We start from the raw sequence: 21,577 nt of genomic DNA on the forward strand, positions 1-21,577 counted from the left end.
CAGGCCGGACTTGAGTCCTGGAGATGGGAAGTACAGTGTCTGCACTCTGAAGGAGAGCTGTTAATTAATGTTGCACTTTAAAAACTGTAGTGTAAAGCACCCTTCTGGCAAGACAGTGATGGAGTGAATGATGGTGAAAGTTTTTCTTTTTCGGGCCACCCTTCCTTGGTGGGAATCGGCCAGTGTGATAATATATATATATATATATATATATATATATATATATATATATATATATATGTAGTAGGTTGGTAGAGAGCAAACGCCGATGGAAGTACTACCGTCCTGCCAAGTGAGTGTAAAACGAAAGCCTGTAATTGTTTTACATGACATGATGGTAGGATTGCTGGTGTTTGTTTTCTGTCTTATAAACATGCAAGATTTCAGGTACGTCTTGCTACTTCTACTTACACTTAGGTCACACTACACATGCATGGAGAAGCATATATATATACTCACCACTCTGGGTTTTCTTCTATTTTCATTCTAGTTTTTGTTCCTATTAATCTCCATGGGGAAGTGGAACGGAATTATTTTTCTGTAAGCCATGTGTATCGTAAGAGGCGACTAAAATGCCGGGAGCAAGGTGCTAGTAATTCCCTCTCCTCTATACTTTACTAAAGTTAAAAAGAGAAACTTTTGTTTTTCTATTTGAGCCACCCAGCCTCGTTGGGATATGGCCGGTTTGTTGAAAGAATATTATATATATTTATATATATATATATATATATATATATATATATATATATATATATATATATATATGTATATATGTATGTCTAGATATATATATGTCGTGCCGAATAAGCAGAACTTGCGATCTTGGCTTAAATAGCAACGCTCATCTTGCCATATAGGACAAGCGAAAATTTGTGTATGCAATAATTTCGCCAAAATCGTTCTGAACCTAACGAAAAAAATATATTTCACTATGTTTGTTTATTATTAAATTATTGTAAACAAATCTAAAATATATTTAGTTGAGTTAGGCTAAAATAAATTGTTCTAGTTACAATAAGGTTAGGTAAGTTTTCTAAGATTCTTTTGGTGCAAAATTAAAAATTTTTACATTAACATTAGTGAAAAAAATATATCTTTAAACGTATAAAGAAAATTTTAAAAAGGACTTAATTTTGAATGAGTTCTTGCTAATTGACCAGTTTTACATATTCGGCACGACATATATATATGTCGTGCCGAATAGGCAGAACTTGCGATCTTGGCTTAAAAAGCAACGCTCATTTTGCCATATAGGAAAGTGAAAATTTGTGTATGCAATAATTTCGACAAAATCATTCTGAACCTAACGAAAAACATATATTTCACTGTGTTTGTTTAATATTAAATTATTGTAAACAAGTCTAAAATATATTTAGTTGGGTTAGGCTAAAATAAATTGTTCTTGTTATAATAAGGTTAGGTAAGTTTTCTAAGTTCCTTTTGGTGCAAAATTATAAATTTTTACATCAACATTAATGAAAAAAATATATCTTTATACGTATAAGAGAAAATTTTAGAAAGGACTTAATTTTAAATGAGTTCTTGCTAATTGACCAGTTTTACATATTCGGCACGAACACACAGGGCCACTCCCTCCCCCCTCCCCCATCCCAGATCCCCTCCCCTCATCCCAGCCTAGGCCCACTGACTTCCTGACCAAGGGTGTTGCCGTTTAGTGCCCCACCAATTACAAGTTCCGCCGCTCGCTACTCCCCCACCCTCATCCCCCATGCATCCATGCTGCCCTTCACCCGTCACCCCACAGCTGGCGCCCTCCCACCCCCACGATATCAGCAATGTCACAAGTAGTCGCGGGTTCCCAGGAATCTTCACGACAGAGCCAAAGCTGTCGTTCACGAGGCATCTGCCGGGTGTGCCACAGGGAATGTGCACTCAATCCCACATCTGGCAACATCCGTGCACACAATGGATGTCTAGGCTCCAGGAGAGCTCCAAATGAGAACAACCAACAGCCTTCCCCAGCAGACAGGGCTGACAGCTACCGTGACTTCACCTCTACAGAGGACCTCAAATCTGCAATCAAATTAACATCCACCAGGACTCTGACACACATCCCCAAAGCAGCTCGCCCTCAAGCTGCTAGCAAATTCACTGACCTTCTGAAGAAAGTCAACGATGCTCCTTCAAACAACAGATCCTGGCACAACTTGCTACTTTTTGGCAATGCCTGTTTGGCTGTCCCACCAAGGAGGGACAAGTCACTAGCAACACATGTTATTAAGGCAATAAATGCATTCCCAAGGGATGACAACCTCGTCCGTCTTCCCCCTAGGGCGACAAACACCAGCCGGGCAAATGCCAACAACAGGACACCCGACACCTCAAAAATCAGAGCCCAAATTAGCAAAAAAATAGAAGAGGGTAATACTATTGGAGCTTTGAGACTTATAACCAGTGAGGATACCATCGCTCCCAAGGACGTCAGCACGGCGCAAGCTCTGAAGGACAAACATCCACCCAGGGCTCCCAGTACCAACATTGACCTCCCTGACATTGCAGCAGGCGTAGAACATCTAACCTTACAGGATGCTGATGTGTATAAAGCTGCTATGACATTTCCACAGGGTTCAGCAGGAGGTTTCACCGGTTTAATGCCTCAACACTTAAAACAAATACTCAATCCAGCACTTGGTGAGGTTTCAGAGAGGCTGCTGTCTTAACTCACTAAATTTTCCAACCTGTGCCTGGCTGGCGGTGTCCCAGAGGCCATCAGACCCTTTTTTTTTTGGTGCCTCATTGTGTGCCCTCCGGAAAAAGGATGGCGGAATCAGGCCCATTGCAGTGGGTAACACCCTTCGGCGCCTAGTCGCCAAGGCTGCAGTAAGAAGGGTGAGTCAAGAGGCTGCTGCAATGCTGAAACCAACTCAGCTCGGTTTCGGCGTTCAACAGGGCTGTGAAGCAGCTGCCCACGCAGCACGAGTATATATCAAAAACATGTCCTATGAAAAAGCCTTGGTCAAATTGGACTTTGCCAATGCTTTCAACTCAGTCAGAAGGGATGTTGCTCTCCAAGCAGTTTATAGAAACTTCCCTTCTCTTTATCCCTTCATAGAATCGTGTTATAGTGTGACTTCCAAACTATTGTTTGGGGTCCATGAAATTGACTCGTGTGAGGGCGTACAACAGGGGGACCCTCTCGCCCCCTTTCTATTTTGTTTGGTCATCAAGGAAGTCACGGAGGCATTCTCCAGTGAGCTCAATATCTGGTTCCTGGACGACGGTACCCAAGCTGGCACAACAGAATCGCTCCTAGAGGACATCAGCAAAATTAAAGACATGGGAGAAAGCCTGGGCCTTTCTTTAAACCCCACCAAATGTGAAATAGTTTCTACCAATCAACAGATGATCCAGAATATTAGTGCCGTTTTACCAGGAGCACGAGCCATTGATCCAGCCAATAGCACTCTCCTCGGTGCTCCTCTTGGGTCCAATGCCATCGATCTGATCCTAGGAAAAAAAAGTCTCAGACCTCCGGACGATGGAAAGCAGGATGAAAGACATTGACACACACGATGCCTTCTACCTACTCACCAGGTGCCTGTCAATCCCAAAACTTACCTATTTTCTGAGATGCTCCCCAGCCTTCCCCAGCCTTCAGCAGTCCAAAACTCAAGAAAGTATGACTCTCTCCTGAAGGCAGTATGCTAGAGAGTGTATTGAATCTTTTTAGTAACCCTTGACGATGGAGGTACCTGAACACCTAAGGGTACACGTCTACTGGCTTTAGCAACATTAAGTACCTGAACTCCTCAGGGTACATATCTACGCAGTAGGTACCTGACCACCTAATCGTACCTATCTACTGGCGTTAGAAGAACCGCTCACCGCAGCTCACTGAGTCTGTTGGCCTCAGTTACTTGACGGCCGCATTCAGTGAGCTTGCAGCATGGTGCTCGGCTAGCGGTGTGTCAACCGGCTTTGGAGAGGATTTACTGGACTACTGGTGATGTCTGTGGACTCACCGTCTACGCTGATCAACTGTGGGCTGGAATCATCAGATGCTGTTTAGTGGGACATTACATGAAGAATAGGTTGGAGTGTTACACTGAACTGGGCCAGGACCGTAGTGTGACACTTAGGAACGTATGATGGAGTGGAACACTGAGATATGCACAGGACCGTAGTGGAACACTGTGATGAAAAGGGTGTCGTGGGACACTGAAGATGGCCTGGTTGTAGTGTACACTGAATAGTGTCGTGAGAAACAGTTGACTGTAATATATTTTAAATGTTACTTAATTTATTATTTTAGCATAGAGATATATATATAGTGACACAGTAGTGTAAAGAAAGTTGTACCCTGTGTAGGGTTATGAATTATTTATTATTTTAATAAAATGCTATTTATAATTTATTATAGTAACATGTACATATTATATATCATAGTTCAAATACCTCTAGGCCAAAGATAGTTGATTAAAGATTAATTTATTTTAATGTGTGTATTTATGTATCCCGAACTCTTTATTACAAAAGGAGTAAATCTTACCATCTTCTTTTAAAAATTACTTTTTTTGTAATAATGGACAGTGGTTGCAAACCTCACTTCCGGTCAGACTTGGAGGCCTAGGAGTACGCAGATCCTCCCAGATTGCTCTACCAGCTTTCCTATCCTCTTCCATTGCATCAAACGAGTTGATAAGACAAATTCTTCCTGACACCCTCAGTGACTCAGCAGGAATAGAAGACCCTAGCTATGCCAGTGCCATCACCGAATGGGAGACTCTTGCTGCTCCAGCACCAAAGCCTAGTGCAGCACTGGCTCACAAACAGTCAAGCTGGGATGGCCCAATTGCTGAAAAGGTGCTTGCCAACATGCTCAGGGCTGCAACATCAGATAGGGAGATTGCCCGTCTCCAGGCTGTGAGTGCACCTCACTCCGGGGACTTCCTCCAAACAGTTCCCATATCGGCAATGGGAACGCGACTCGACCCTAAGTGGCTCTGCGCCTTGCTGCCCCAATTCACACAGAATATATGTGTATTTGCGGCAAAGTGCAAGCAGACCAATACGGTCTACATGGTCTTAACTGTTCCAAAACCAAGGGCTGGCATGCAAGACACAATGAGGTCAACGACATCATTAAGAGAACCCTTGCTACAGCTGGATGCCCTGCCGAGAGGGAGCCACGATCACTTGCAGCAAACAATACCCACAACCCAGCAAACCGCCCCGACGGGATCACCATCTATCCTTGGAAGAATGGCAAGCTCTTAGCATGGGACTATACCTGTGTGTCCACACTGGCTGACACCTAAATCCATCACAGTGTGGGGCGACAGGGAGGAGGTGCTGACCACAGGGAGGAGTACAAGATCAGCAAGTACAGGGACATTAGCCAACAGTATCAATTTGTCGCAGTGGGATCAGAAACCTTGGGATCATGGGGAAAAAATGCCACACGTTTCCTTAAAGAATTGGGTTCCAGACTCATCGACACCACCAGGGACCCAAGGGCAGCCACTTTCATGTTCCAGCGCCTCAGCATCGCCATCCAGAGGGGAAATGCTTGCTGTATACTTGGCTCACGTCCAGCCTCGGAGGAGCTGGAGGAAATTCATGATCTTTGATACATTGTGCCATTGTATTCATGTTTATGTTTTTTTCTGTAAATGTATTTTGTTTATTAATAAATGTTCACATAGAATAAAAAATATATAGGGGGTGGTAGGAGAAGAAAATATTCAAACAGCTCCGGGGAGAACCTTGAGTTTTCCCTGAGGTACGTTTATTATCTTCTCTGAGGATGAGGGTCCCCATTCCAGCTATATTTATATATATATAAATATATATATATATATATATATATATATATATATATATATATATATATATATATATATATATATATATATATATATATATATATATATATATATATATATATAGTGTATGTATTTTCTGTTTGTCTATTTAGTTTCTCTTCCAACTTTGTAGTTTGATACAAACACACTGAAGAGTTTTATCATGACAAATATTCCATAAAATTCATCAGTAGGAAAGATGCTCAGGTAGAGTGAAACAAAAATGTAAAAGTGAAATATCTATCAATACAATATAAAATGTAAAATCGGTGTCATCCCCTCAGTAATAAAACGTTTAGTCCGTCCTCAAAAAAAAGATGGATAGAAAACTTTTTTGTGTGTGAGTTGCAGGAATTTTCATATGTGATATCACTTTTTCCTGTGGGAAATACACACACATACACACACACACATACACACACACACACACACACACACACACACACACACACACACACACACACACACACACACACACACTCGCACAGCCTGGGTAGTGATGTAGTGGAGGCAGGATCCATATATGGCTTTAAGAAGAAGTACGATAAAGCTCACGGAGGGGGATGAGTGACCGGGTAGTGGCCATGTGAAGAGGCGGGACCAGGAGCTGTGACTCGACCCCGGCAACCGCAACTAGGTGAGGTGAGTACACACTTTCACTGACACACACACACACACACACAGAGGAATAACGGGGAAAGTACTGCAATGAATCAGGGAATACCTGACAGGAAGGAAACAACGAGTGTTGGTACGTGCTGAAGTGTCGGAGTGGGCGCAGGTGTCGAGTGGGGTTCCACAAGGTTAAGTTCTAGGCCCGGTTCTGTTTCTTGTATACGTGAATGACATAGTGGAAGGAATAGATTCAGAAGTGTCACTGTTTTCTGATTATGTGAAACTGATGAGGAGAATATAAGTGGGCGAGGATCAGTTAAGATTACAAGGGGATCTGGACAAACTTCAAGTATGGTCCGACAAATGGTTCCTGGAGTTTAACCCCAGTAAGTGTAGGGTCATGAAGATGGGGGAAGGACACAGAAGACCGCAGACGGAGTACAGGTTAGGAAACCAACAGCTGCAAACGTCAATTAAAGAAAAGGATCTTTGGGTAAGCATTATAACGAACATGTCCCATGAGGCACACATCAATCAAATAACTGCTGCAGCATATGGGAGATTGGCAAACCTGAGATTGGCGTTAAGACATCTGAGTAAGGAGTCATTCACGACATTATACACCGTGTACGTACGGCCTATACTGGAATATGCAGCGCCGGTATGGAACCCTCACTTAGTCAAACACGTCACGAAATTGGAGAAAGTGCAAAAATTTGCAACACGAGTAGTCCCGAAACTGAGGGGTATGTCTTATGAGGAGAGGTTAAGAGAACTCAACCTGATGACACTAAAGGATAGGAAGGATAGGGGGGACATGATAACAACGTATAAAATCCAAGGATCGAATGTTGCAGAGATGGGATACAGAAACAAGGGGACACAATTGGAAGCTGAAAACCCAGATGAGTCATAGGGATGTTAGGAAATGTTTCTTTAGTTTTAGAGTTGTCAGGAATTGGAATAATCTGGAGAGTAAAGCAGTGGAGGCAAGTTCCATAAATATCTTTAAGAAGAGGTATGACAAAGATCATGGAGCAGGGAGAGGGTGAATTACTATCGACCAGTGAAGAGGCAGGGCCAGAAGCGATGACTCGACCCCTGCAACCACATATAGGTGAGTACATATAGGTGAGTATACACACACACACACACATTCACTGACACACACACACACACACACATTCACTGACACATACACACACACACACACACACACACACACACACACACACACATTCACTGACACACACACACACACACATACACACACACACATTCACTGACACACACACACACACACACACACACACACACACACATTCACTGACACACACACACACACACACACACACACACACACACACACACACACACAACAACAACAACAACAACAGGCCTAGTGTCTAATCGACATGTGCCTAGGACAAAATGGTAACACCTACACACCTACAACAGGCCTAGTGTCTAATCGACATGTGCCTAGGACAAAATGGTAACTAACACACCTGGACAGGCTGGACACGTGGTCCAGCAACTGGCTTCTTGAATTCAACCCTGCCAAGTGCAAAGTCATGAAGATCGGAGAAGGGCAAAGAAGACCGCATATAGAGTATAGACTAGGTGGCCAAGGACTGCAAACCTCGCTCAAGGAGAAAGATCTTGGGGCGACCATAACACCGAGCATGTCTCCGGAGGCACACATCAACCAGATAACTGCTGCAGCATACGGGCGCCTGTCTAACCTGAGAATAGCGTTCCGGTACCTTAGTAAGGAATCGTTCAAGAAACTGTACACTGTGTACATCAGGCCCATACTGGAGTATGCAGCTCCAGTTTGGAACTCAGACCTGGACGAACTCGTCAAGAAATTAGAGAAAGTACAAAGGTTTGAAACAAGGCTAGTTCCGGAGCTCAGGGGTATGTCCTACGAAGAAAGGTTGAGGAAAATCGGACTGACGATATTGGACAGGCGGGTCTGGGGAGACATGATAACGGCATACAAGATACTGCGTGGATTAGACAAAGTGGACAGAGACAGGATGTGCCAGAGATGAGACACAGAAACAAGGGGTCACAACTGGAAGCTGAAGACTCAGGCGAGTCATTGGGATGTTAGGAAGTATTTCTTCAGTCATAGAGTCGTCAGGAAGTGCAATAGCTTAACAAGTGATGTAGTGGAGGCAGGAACCATACATAGCTTTAAGACGAGGTATGACAGAGCTCTGGAAGCAGAGGAGGGGCCAGGAACTGTGTATCGACCCCTGCAACCACAATTAGGTGAGTACACACACACACACACACACACACACACACACACACACACACACACTGACACACACACACACACACACACACACACACACACACACACACACACACACACACACACACACACACACACACACACTCACACAGAGTACAGTCTAGGTGGCCAAAGACTGCAAACCTAAGTCCAAGAAAAGGATCTTTGTGTGAGTATAATACCGAGCACATCTCCTGAGGCACACAACCAGTCAACTGGTGCAGCATGTGGGCGCCTGGCAAACCTGAGAATAGCGTTCCGATACCTCATTAAGGAATCGTTCAAGACTCTGTACACCATATACTTCAAGCCCATATTGAAGTATGTAGCACCAATTTGTAACCCACATCTTATCAAGCACGTCAAGAAATTAGAGAAAGTGCAAAGGTTTGAAACAAAGCTAGTTCAAGAGCTAAGGGGAATGTCCTGCGAAGAAAGGTTAGGGAAATCAGCCAGACGACACTGGAGGACAGGAGGGTTAGGGAAAACATGATAACGGCATGCGAAGTAATGCGACGAATTAACAAGGTGGACAGAGACAGGATGTTCCAGAGATGTGAGAGAGAGACAAGGGGTCGCAATTGGAAGTTGAAGTCTCAGATGAGTCAAAGAGATGCTAGGAATTATTTCTTTAGTCATAGAGTTGTCAGGAAGTGCAACAGTCTGGTAAGTAATGTAGTGGAGGCAGGAGCCATACATAGTTTAAAGGCGAGGTATGATAAAACACATGGAGCAGGAAGAGGACCTAGTAGCAATCATTGAAGAGGCGGGACCTGGAGCTATGTCTCGACCCCTGCAACCACAGATAGGTGAGCACACATACACACGAAAAGGACTACTTAGTAGTAACAATCCAGTCTGAGGGCCATAAGGTGGTAATTGCAGTAATGTACAACCTGCCACAGAACTGCAGGAGGCCAAGAGAAGAACACGACGAGAGCAACAGAGCAATGATCGACACACTAGCCGAGGTGGCCAGAAGAGCTCACATAGGAGTAGCAAAGTTACTAGTTATGGATGATTTCAATCACAAGGAGATTGGGAAAACCTGGAGCCCCATGGAGATCCCGAAACATGGAGAGCCAAGATGATGGATGTGGTACTGGAAAACCTTATGCATCAACATGTTAGAGATACTACCAGAGAGAGAGGTGAGGATGATCCTGCAAAACTGGACCTTGTATTCACCTTGAGTAGTTCGCACGTCGAGCATATTATGTATGAAAGGCCCCTTGGAGCTAGTGATCATGTGGTTCTGTGCTCTGACTAAATAGCTGAGCTACAAGTGGAGAGAGAAGCAGGAATAGGGCGGGAAAGCCAAACTACAAAAGGGGGAGGGGGACTACACAGGCAAAACGTTCAGTGGGAGAGGGAACTGGCAGGAAAACCAGTAAAAGAAATGATGGACTATGTGACAATAAAATGCAAGGAGGCAGGGGAGAGGTTTGTTCCCAAGGGAAACAGAAATAGTAGGAAGACCAGAACGAGTCCTTGGTTCACCCAAAGGTGTAGGGAGGCAAAACCTAGGCGTACTAGTGGAGGGAAAAGGTACAGAAGACAAAGGACCCAGGAAAATAAAGAGCCGAAGAGCCAGAAACGAATATGCGCAGATAAGAAGGGAGGCTCAGGGACAATACGAAAATGACATAGCATCGAAAGTCAAGTCTGACCCGAAGCTGTTGTATAGCCACATCAGGAGGAAAACAACAGTCAAGGACCAGGTAATCAGACTGAGGAAGGATGATGGGGAGTTCACAAGAAACGATCAAGAGTTATGTGAGGAGTTCAACCTGAGATTTAAAAAAGTATTTATAGTGGAAACAGGTAAGACTCCAGGAAATCAGAACAGGGAGGTACACCAACAAGTGCTGGATGAGGTAGACATAACCGAGAAGGAGGTGAAGAAGCTGCTATGTGAACTTGATACGTCAAAGACGGTGGAACCAGACAACATCTCTCCGTGGGTCCTTAGAGAGGGAGCAGAGATACTGTATGTGCTACTAAAAAAGATCTTCAACACATCCATTAAAACTGGGCAACTCCCTGAGGTATGGAAGATGGCAAATGAAGTCCCAATTCTTAAAAAAGGAGACAGACACGAGCCATTAAACTACAGACCTGTGTCACTAACGTGTATAGTATGCAAAGTCATGGAGAAGATCATCAGGAGGAGAGTGGTGGAGCACCTGGAAAGAAACAAGTGTATAATCGACAACCAGCACAGTTTCAGTGAAGGAAAATCCTGTGTCACAAACTTACTTTAGTTTTATGACAAAGTGACAGAAGTAACACAAGAGAGAGAGGGGTGGATAGACAGCATTTTCGTGGATTGCAAGAAGGCCTTCGACACAGTTCCTCATAAGAGGTTACTGCAAAAGCTAGAGGATCAGGCACACATAACAGGAAAGGCACTACAATAGATCAGAGAATACCTGACAGGGAGGTAACAACGAGTCATGGTACGTGACGACGTGTCAGAGTGGGCGCCTGTGACAAGCGGGGTTCCACAGGGGTCAGTGCTAGGACCATGTGCTGTTTTTGGTATATGTGAATGACAAAACGGAAGGGATAGAGTCAGAAGTGTCCTTGTTTGCAGATGATGTGAAGTTAATGAGGAGAATTAAATCGGTCGATGATCAGGCAGGACTACAAAGAGACTTGGAAAGGCTGCAAGCCTGGTCCAGAAACTGGCTCCTTGAATTTAACCTTGCCACATGCAAAATCGTCAAGATCGGGAAGGACAAAGAAGACCGCACACACAGTATAGTCTAGGTGGCCAAAGACTGCAAACCTCACTCAAGAAAAAAGATCTTGTGGTGAGTTTAACACCGAGCACATCTGAGGCGCACAATAATCAGAAAACTGCTGCAGCGTACGGGCGTCTGGCAAACCTAAGGATAGCCTTCCGATACCTCAGTAAGGCATCGTTCAAGATTCTGTACATCATTTCATTCTGATGAGGACACTAGAGCACTCCAGGATGATTTGAATAGACTGATGCAATGGTCGGAGAAGTGGCAAATGCAGTTTAATATAGACAAATGCAAAGTTCTAAATGACGGACAGGAAAATAACCATGCCACATATAAACTAAATAATGTAGATCTTAAGATTACTGATTGCGAAAAGGATTTAGGAGTTCTGGTTAGCAGTAATCTAAAACCAAGACAACAGTGCATTAGTGTTCGCAATAAAGCTAACAGAATTCTTGGCTTCATATCTACAAGTATAAATAGAAGTCCTCAGGTTGTTCTTCAACTCTATATATCCTTGGTTAGGCCTCATTTAGACTATGCTCCTCAGTTCTGGTCACCGTATTACAGAATGGATATAAATTCTGTGGAAAACGTACAGAGGAGGATGACGAAGATGATCCCATGTATCAGGAATCTTCCCTATGAGGATAGACTGAGCGCCTTGAATCTGCACTCTCTCGAAAGGCCATAGAATTAGGGGGGATATGATCGAGGTGTATAAATGGAAAACAAGAATAAATAAAGGGGATGTAAATAGCGTGCTGAAAATTTCCAGCCAAGACAGGACTCGCAGCTATGGTTTCAAGTTGGAAAAATTCAGATTCAGGAAGGATATAGGAAAGCACTGGCTTAGTAATAGAGTTGTGGATGAGTGGAACAAAGTCCAGAGTACAGTTATTGAGGCTAAAACATTGTGTAGTTTTAAAAATAGGTTAGATAAATTCATGAGTGGGTGTGGGTGGATGTGAGTTGGACCTGACTAGCTTGTGCTGCTGGGTCTGGTGCGGTGCTCCTTCCTTGAGTGGAGGTGACCAGACAGGGTGGGTCATTGAGCTAATCAGGGGGGGGACATGGACCTGCTCCGCATGGGTCAGTAGGCCTGTTGCATGTTCCTTCTTTCTTATGTTCTTATCTTCTTATTTACCTCAGGCCCATACTAGAGTATGTAGCACCAGTTTGGAATCCACACCTGGTCAAGCACGTCAAGAAATTAGAGAAAGTGCAAAGCTTTGGAACAAGACTAGTCCCAGAGCTAAGGGGATTGTCTTACGAAGAAAGGTTAAGGGAAATTGACCTGGCGACACTGGAGGACAGGAGGGTCATGAGAGACATGATAACGACATATAACATACTGCGCCGAATAGACAAGGTGGACAAAGGATATTCCAGAGATGGGACACAGAAGCAAGGGGTCACAATTGGAAGTTGAAGACTCAGATGAGTCAGAGATGTTAGAAAATATTTCTTCAGTCACAGAGTTGTCAGGCAGTGGAATAGCCTAGAAAGTGACATAGTGGAGGCGGGAACCATACATAGTTTTAAGACGAGGTTTGATAAAGCTCATGGAGCAGGGAGAGAGAGGACCCAGTAGCAACCAGTGAAGAGGCGGGGCCAGGATCTATGACTCGACCCCTGCAACCACAAATAGGTGAGTACACACACATACACACAAGTTGATGATAACAGTTATGTACAACCAGCCACAGAATAGCAAAAGAGTATAGCAAGAGTTTGATGAGATCAACATGGCAATGCTGGACACATTAGCTGAAGTGGCAAAAAGGGTCCACTTGGGTAGTGCAAAATTACTCGTCATGGGTGATTTCAGCCAAAAAGGAACTCGACTGGGAAAATTTGGAACTATATGGGAGACCAGAAATGTAGTGGGATAAGATGCTAGATATGATACTGGAAAACCTCATGCACCAATATGTTAGGGACACAACCAGAGAGAAAAGAGAGGATGAACCAGCATAGTTGGTCCTAGTATTCACTTTCAGCCGTTCAGACGTTGGGGATATTAAATATGGGAGGAGCGAAACGTCAAAAGAGAGGATTACACAGGTATTATGCAATTCCTTCATCAGGTGCAGTGGAAAAGAGAACAAAGGCCACAAATTGTAGGAAGGGAGAAGTTCGCTTCCAAGGGCAATAGAAACAGTGGGAAGACAAAAGTGAGCCCATGGTTCACTGAAAGATATAGGTAGAGAAGCCAAACCCAAGTGCGCTAGAACATGGAGAAAAAGTAAAGACAAAGGGCCAAGGAAAATAAGGAACCGAGCCGAAGAGCCAGAAACGAATATGCATGGAAAAAGAGGGAGGCCCAGAGGCAGTATGAGAATGGCATAGCATCGAGAGCTAAATCTGAACTAGAGTTGATGTACAGGCACATCAGAAGGAAAACAAAAATCAAGGATCACTAATCAGGCTGAGGAAGGGAGGAAGGAGGAGAGCTCACAAGAAATAACCAGGAAGTATGTCAAGAGTTCAGCAAGATTTTTAGGGAGGCATTCTCAGTGAAGACAGAAAGGCGTCCAGCAAACCGAGTTGATAAAGAAAACCAACAAGTGCTGGATACACTACATACAAACAAGGATACATGATGTTGAGCAAGAAGCGTGTTCTTGAAGAGGTAATGGAAGGTGTATGCGACTCTTGCGTAAAATTCGGCCTGACACGGAGAGCACAGATGGTGAGACACTGGCTCTGCGTGCTTGATGCAGACTGCTGAAGGGGTTTGAAGACAACTGATGGTCTGTCCAAAAAGTGTGATATGACACACTGCTGTGTTAGTGCAAGATAAGTGAAGTTTCAGTTTTAATCCATAGATCTAGCTTCCCTGCTTGTCTCTCCTGCGTCGAATGACCCAATTCAGTCCACAAGGCTACAAGACAAAGTGAACAAAAGTTAAAACCCCGGACAAGCAGTGACTCCGGTTACATTAACAAAAAAGGAAAAAAAAACACGCATATAATGTAAAAAGAAATAAGAGTGGAGTTCCATATTTACAGAATTGGAGGGAGCAGAAAGTCAGGTGATATCCACCTCCCTAGGAGAGTCTTTTGTTAACTCCCACTGGGAGGGGAGAAGGAGGGGGTGGGTTAGAGAAGTAATGATGCACGCCCCTTACTCAACAAGCATTCATCAATTTATACTACCACCACCATTCATTTATGCTTCCACAATTATCGAACAAATCTTTCCCTCACAAAGACATTAGTCCAAAAGCTAGAGGAATTACAGGAATAGCAGGAAAAAAGACTGCAGTAGATCAGTGAATACCTGACAGGGAGGATGGTACATGACAAGGTGTCAGAGTGGGTGCATGTGCCTAGCGGGGTCCACAAGGATCAGTCTTTTCGTTGGTGTTGTTTCCTGTATATGTGAATGACATGGTGGAAGTGATAGATTCAGAGGTGTTCCTGTTTACAGACGACGTGAAGCTAACGCGTAGAATTCAAGGAGATAAGAACCTGGTAGGACTTCAAAGAAATCTGTCACATTGCAATCCTGGTGTGACAAATCGCTCCTGTAGTTTAGCCTCACCAAATGCAAAGTCATGAAGCTTGAGGAAGGACAAAGAAGACCGCAGATGGAGTACATGCTCTGGGGACAAGGTAAAGGATGTTGGTGTAAGCATCACACCGAACACATTCCTAAGGCATTCACGACACTGTGCACGTCAGGGCCATATTAGAGTAAACAGCACTCGTATGTAACCCAAACCTGGTCAAGCATGTCAAGAAATTAGGGAAAGAGCAAAGTTTTGCAACAAGATCAGTCCCAGAGCTATGGGACATGTCCTACGAGGAGACATTAAGGGAACTCAACCTTACGACAATGAAGAAAAGGAGAGAAAATGGAACAAGATAACGACGTATAAAATACTGAGAGGAATTGAAAAGGTGAACAGCGCCAGAATGTTTCAGCGATGGGACACAAGAACAAGGGGTCATAACTAGAAGTTGTAAACTTAAATGAGTAACAAGGATGTTAGGAAGTATTTTTTCAACACTAGAGTTGTTAAAAAGTGGAAAAATCTGGAGATTGATGTAGAAGGGCAACCATACATAGCTTTAAGGAGAGGTACGACAAGGATCTGAGAGCAAGAAAAGATTCGAACTCTGCGACCACAAATATTTGATTACATATATGTGAGTACACATACGCACACACACACAACTGTCAAGGACCAGGTAATCAGGCTGAGGAAGGAAGGTGGGAAGATCACAAGAAACGACCGAGACCTATGTGAGGAGCTCAACATGAGATTCAAAGAAGTATTCACAGAGACAAAAGGAACTCCAGAAAGACGGAGAGGTGGGGTACACCATCAAGTGTTGGACACAATACATACAATCGAGGAGGAGGTGAAGAGGCTGCTAAGCGAGCTAGATATTTTAAAGGCGATGGGGCCGGATAGCATCTCTCCTTGGATCCCAAGAGAGGGAGCAGAGGTGCTATGTGTGCCACTAACAACAATCTTGAATACATCTATCGAAACAGGCCGACTACCTAAGGTATGGAAGACAGGTTTTAAAAAGGAGACAGACACGAAGGATTAAACTACAGACCAGTGTCACTGACATGTAAAGTATGCAAAGTCATGGAGAAGATTATCAGGAGAAGAGTGGTGGAACACATAGAGAGGAATGAGCTTATGAACGACAACCAGCACAGTTTCAGGGACTGGAAATCCTGTGTCACAAACCTACTGGAGTTTTATGACAGGGTGACAGCAGTAAGACAAGAGAGAGAGAGGGGTGGGTAGATTCCATTATCTTTGACTGCAAGAAGGCTTTTGACGCAGCTCCAGCAAAAGCTGGAGGTCCAGACAGGCATGACAGATTGAACGGATCAGGGAATACCTGTCGGGAAGACATCAGCGAGTCATGGTACATGAAGAGGTGTCAGCGTGGGCGCCTGTGACGAGCGGTCTTCCACAGGGGTCAGTCCTAGGACTGGTGCTTTTTGTGGTATATATATGAATGACACGACTGAAGTGTCCCTGTTTGCAGAAGATGTAAAGTTAATGAGAAGAATTCAATCGGATGAGGACCAGACAGAGCTACAAAGGGATCTGGACAGGCTGCAGGCCTGATCCAGAAACTGGCTCCTGTAGTTCAACCCCACCAAATGCAAAGTCTTGAAGATTGGGGAAGGGCAAAGAAGACCGCAGACGGATTACAGTCTAGGGGGCCAAGACTACAAACCTCACTCAAGGCAAAGAATCTTGGGGTGAGTATAACACCGGGCACATCTCCTGAGGTGCACATCAACCAAATAACTAGATACTCGTGGCAGTGTTAAGTGTTCCCGGACATAATAGCACATAACACCGACACTTCAGGTCAATACTGAAGGCAGCAAGTGTTACTGGCACCATACAATGATGGCCCATATGCTGCAGCATATGGGCACCTAGTAAACCTAAGAATAGTATTCCGACATTTCAATAAGGAATCGTTCAGGACCCTGTACACCGTGTACGTCAAGCCCGTATTGGAGTGTGCAGCACCAATTTGAACCCACACCTAGCAAGTCACGAATGGAACTTAGAGAAGTGTAAAGGCTTGCAACAAGACTAGTCCCGGAGTTAAGGGGCATGTCCTACGAAGAAAGGTTAAGGGAAATCGAGCTGATGACAATGGAGGAGAGGAGAGACAGGAGAAGATATGAAAACAACATATAAAGTACTGAGAGGAATCGAAAAGGTGAAAAGAGACAGGATGTTCCACAGATGAGAAAGCAACAAGGGGTCACAGTTGGAAGTTGAAGACTCAGATGAATCACAGGGATGTTAGGAAGTATTTCTCCAGTCACAGAGTTGTCAGGAAGTGGAATAATCTGGAAAGGGATGTAGTGGAGGCAGGATCTATACAAAGCTGTAAAAAGAGGTATGATAAAGCTAATGGAGCAGGGAGAGTGACCTAGTAGCGACCAGTGAGGAGGCGGGGCCCAGGATCTGTGTCTCGACCTCTGCAACCACAACCAGGTGAGTACACACACATTCTGAATATAAGAATCAGTTTTATTTGTTAATCACTAATTTATTACGTTAATATATTTAGGACGAAGTTCTTACCTGAAAACTCTCTCGTAAAAAGTAAATTGACTTGATGGAATCCAAAATGCATCCAAGTGGAATAAATTAAAACGCATTTTTTTATTTCGTTTTAATGCTGTACTCATGTTGAGAAAATCCCAGTTAAGTTTTATCTAATGAAAGCTAAATTTATAATGACTTTAAAACTTCTGAAACGAAAAAGAAAGAAATTCGGAATTTCTTATTGTATATTTGAAAACGGCGGAAAAGCAGAGAGAAGAAAATTAACAGAGAGTTATCGTTTTCGGAAGTTATCTTGTCTTGAAGCTTGGCAAAAAAAATGAACTGGAGCCCGGGGAAAGTGTTAATCCCAGGGCTCAGCACCGGCTGAGCCTGCTTGAGGTTTACACTCGGCTGTGTTAGGAGGGAACACGTCGCTCTTACTCCTCACAACAGTCTTATTTTATAAAAGAAGTAATTCTGGAGAGGATAGCATTTTTTTGTCGATGGGCGAGAGGTGGAGTTTTCTCTGTTCACCTGACTAAAGAAAATGTGATGTATGTTTGGTTAGGAATGACATACTCTCACCCTTTTCCCCTTACTCCCAACACCCCACACACAAACTCGCACGCTCGGGTGCACACACACGAGAGTTATGCTAGCCCGGCCAGACCACAGCAGTGCCCAGGAAAAATTAAGTAGGAAAAATGACAGGCCATTGGGTACAGAGACAGCAGGTAGAGAGGGGATTGAAGAAAGGAAAGCTGCAATGGAGGCAATTAAATCGTATCAGGTGACACAAAGGGAGTTGCAGTGGGGGGATGACTGAGAGAGGTCAGTCTTTGTTCTTGAGCTCCAGGAAATCGGAGGGGAAACCTACAAAACAAGATAACAGCTAGAAAACAAGTGATTGAAAATATCATGAAAGCAACAGGAGAGAATGACATGACCCAGTCGACAAATTTTCTGAGAATTGTGGGGTTCTCAAGGGGAAGAAATTAGCCAGTCAAACTAATTTTCAGGTCAGAAACTGCATGAAAAAGAATCCTGCAGGAGAAAGCACAACTAAGGGGCACAGTTCTGGTGGGTGTACCTCGACCATGACAGAACATGAGAAGACAGAGAGAAACTGAAAGAGGATACAAAGATGCAGGTTCCCTGCTTCCTCAACCTCAGTGTACCTCCAGACCACAGTTTTAGACAGGAAGTTGAAGGTTTGGCACACGAATGATGAAATAACAAATGTGAGGAGTGACATGAAAGAATCAAGATGTCCCCAGACATAATACTTACAGAAACAAAACTCACAGGGATGGTAATGAAAGTGATCTTTCCATCCAGATATCAGATCCTGAGGAAAGTTAGAGGGAGCAGAGAGGGAAGAGGAGTTGCACTGCTCATCAAAAACCAGTGGCGATTTAAGGAAATGGAAGGATTGAACAGAATGGGGGACATGGACTACATGTAGGATCAATTCAGTCTGGGGACCCTAAGGTGGTAATTGCAGAAATGTACAACCCACCACAGAACAGCAAGTGGCCAAGAGAAGAATATGAAGAGAGCAACAGAGCAATAGTGGACACACTAGCTGAGGTGGCCAGAAGGGCTCACATTGGTAGGGCAAAGTTACTAGTTATGGGTGATTTCAATCACAAGGGGATTGAGTGGGAAAACCTAGAGTCACATGGGGGACTTGAAACATGGAGAGCCAAGAAGATGGAAGTAGCACTGGAAAACCTCATGCATCAAGATATTAGGGACACTACCAGAGAGAGACGAGAGGATGAATCAGCAAGACTGGACCTCGTATTCACCTTGAGTAGCTCAAACATTTAGGACATCACATACGAAAGGCTCCTTGTAGGTAGTGATCATATGGTTCTGAGCTTTGAACACATAGTTAAAAGTGGAGAGGGATGCATGGGGGAGTAGGATGGGAAAAGCCAAACTACAAAAGGGAAGCCTACACAGCCATGAGGAATTTCATGAAAGGGGTTAAATGAGAAAGAGAACTGGTGATAAAATCAGTAAACGAAATGATGGAATACGTAACAACAAAATGCAAGGAGGCAGAGGAGAGGTTCGTTCCCATGAGGAACAGAAATAATGGGAAGATCATAAAGAGCCCTTGGCTCATCCAAAAGTTTAGAGAGGCAAGAACTATGTGTGCTAGAGAATGGAAAAAGTAGAGAAGACTAAGGACCCAGGAAAATAGAGATCTGTCGTTGAGCCAGAACCAAATATGCACCAATAATTAGGGAGACCAATCGGCAATATGAAAACGACATAGCATCGAAAGCCAAACCTGATCCGAAGCAGTATTATGGCCACATAAAGAGGAAAACAACAGTCAAAGACAACGAAATCAGGTTGAGGAATGAAGGAGGGAAATTTACTAGAAATAACCGACAAGTATGTGAGAACCTCAATATGAAAATTAATGAAGTATTTACAGGACTCTGGAAAGCCGAAATGATGGGGTACACCAACAAAGGATACAGCAAGAAGTGCTGGACGAAATACATACAACCAAGATGGAGGTGAAGACGCTGCTAAGTGAATTCAGTACTCCAAAGTCGATGGGACCAGACAACTTCTCCCCGTGGGTCCTTAGAGATCAAGCGGGACGTTGCATGTACTACTAACAACAGTCTTCAATACATACATGGAAACTGGGCAACTACCTGAGGTGTGGAAGACGGTAAATGTAGTCTCAGTTTTTAAGAAAGGTGATAGACACGAGGTATTAAACTACAGACCAGTATCACTGACATGTATGGTATGCAAAGTCATGCAGAATAATATCAGGAGAAGAGTGGTGGAGCACCTAGAAAGGAACAAGCTTTTACACGACAATTAGCACGGTTTCAGGGAAACCGAGCGAAGGCAAGAGAGAGAGAAGGGTGGGTAGACTTCATTTTCTTGGACTGCAAGAAGGCCTTCGACACAGTGCCACACCAGAGATTAGTGTAAAAGCTATTGGATCAGGCACGCATAATAGGAAATGCACTGCAATGGATCAGAGAATACCTGACAGGAAGGAAACAACGAGTCATGGTATGCGACGAGGTGTCAGAGCGGGCGCCTGTGACGAGCGGTGTGCCACAGGGGTCAGTCCAAGAATCGGTGCTGCTTTTCGTATATGCGAATGACATGCTGGAAGGGACAGACTCAGTGGTATCCCTGTTTGAACATGACGTGAAGTTATTGAGGCGAATTAAATCGGATGAAGATCAGACAGGACTAAAAAGGGACCTGGACAGGCTTAAAGCATGGTGCAGCAACTGGATCCTGGAATTTAACCCCACCAAATGCAGTCATGATGATTGGGGAAGGGCATAGAAGACCACAGACAGAGTACAGGCTTGGGGGCCAATGACTGCAAACCTGACTCAAGAAAAAGGATCTTGAGTGTGAGTATAATACCGAGTACATCTGAGGCCCACATCAATCAGACAACTGCTGCTGCATATGGGCGCCGGGAAAACCTAAGAATAACGTACCAATACCTCATTAAGGAATCGCTCAAGACTCTGTACACCGTATACGTTAGGCTCATATTGGAGTATGCAGCACCAGTTTGGAACCCACGTCTGATCAAGCACGTTAAGAAATTAGAGAAAGTGCAAAGGTACGCAACAAGACTAGTTCCTGAGCTAAGGGGAATGTCCTACGAAGAATGTTTAAGGGGAATAGACCTTACGTCACTGGAGGACAGGACGGATTTCAGAGATGGGACATATAGTAAGCAGTCAAAACTAGAAGATGAAGACTCAGATCAGTCAGAGGGAAGTTAGGTGACATTTAACCTGTGAGTTGTCACAAAGTGGAATAGTCTGGAAAGTGACGTAGTGGAGCCAGGATCCATACATAGTTTTAAAATGAAGTATGATAAAGCTCATGGAGAAGGGAGAGAGAGGAGCTAGTAGCGACCAGTGAAGAGGTGGGGACAGGAGCTACGACTTGACCCCTGCAACCACAATTAGGTGACTACACACACACACACACACACACACACACACACACACAC

Source organism: Cherax quadricarinatus, chromosome 12 (genome assembly GCF_038502225.1).
Source record: "Cherax quadricarinatus isolate ZL_2023a chromosome 12, ASM3850222v1, whole genome shotgun sequence".
NCBI classification, from domain to species: Eukaryota; Metazoa; Arthropoda; class Malacostraca; order Decapoda; family Parastacidae; genus Cherax; species Cherax quadricarinatus.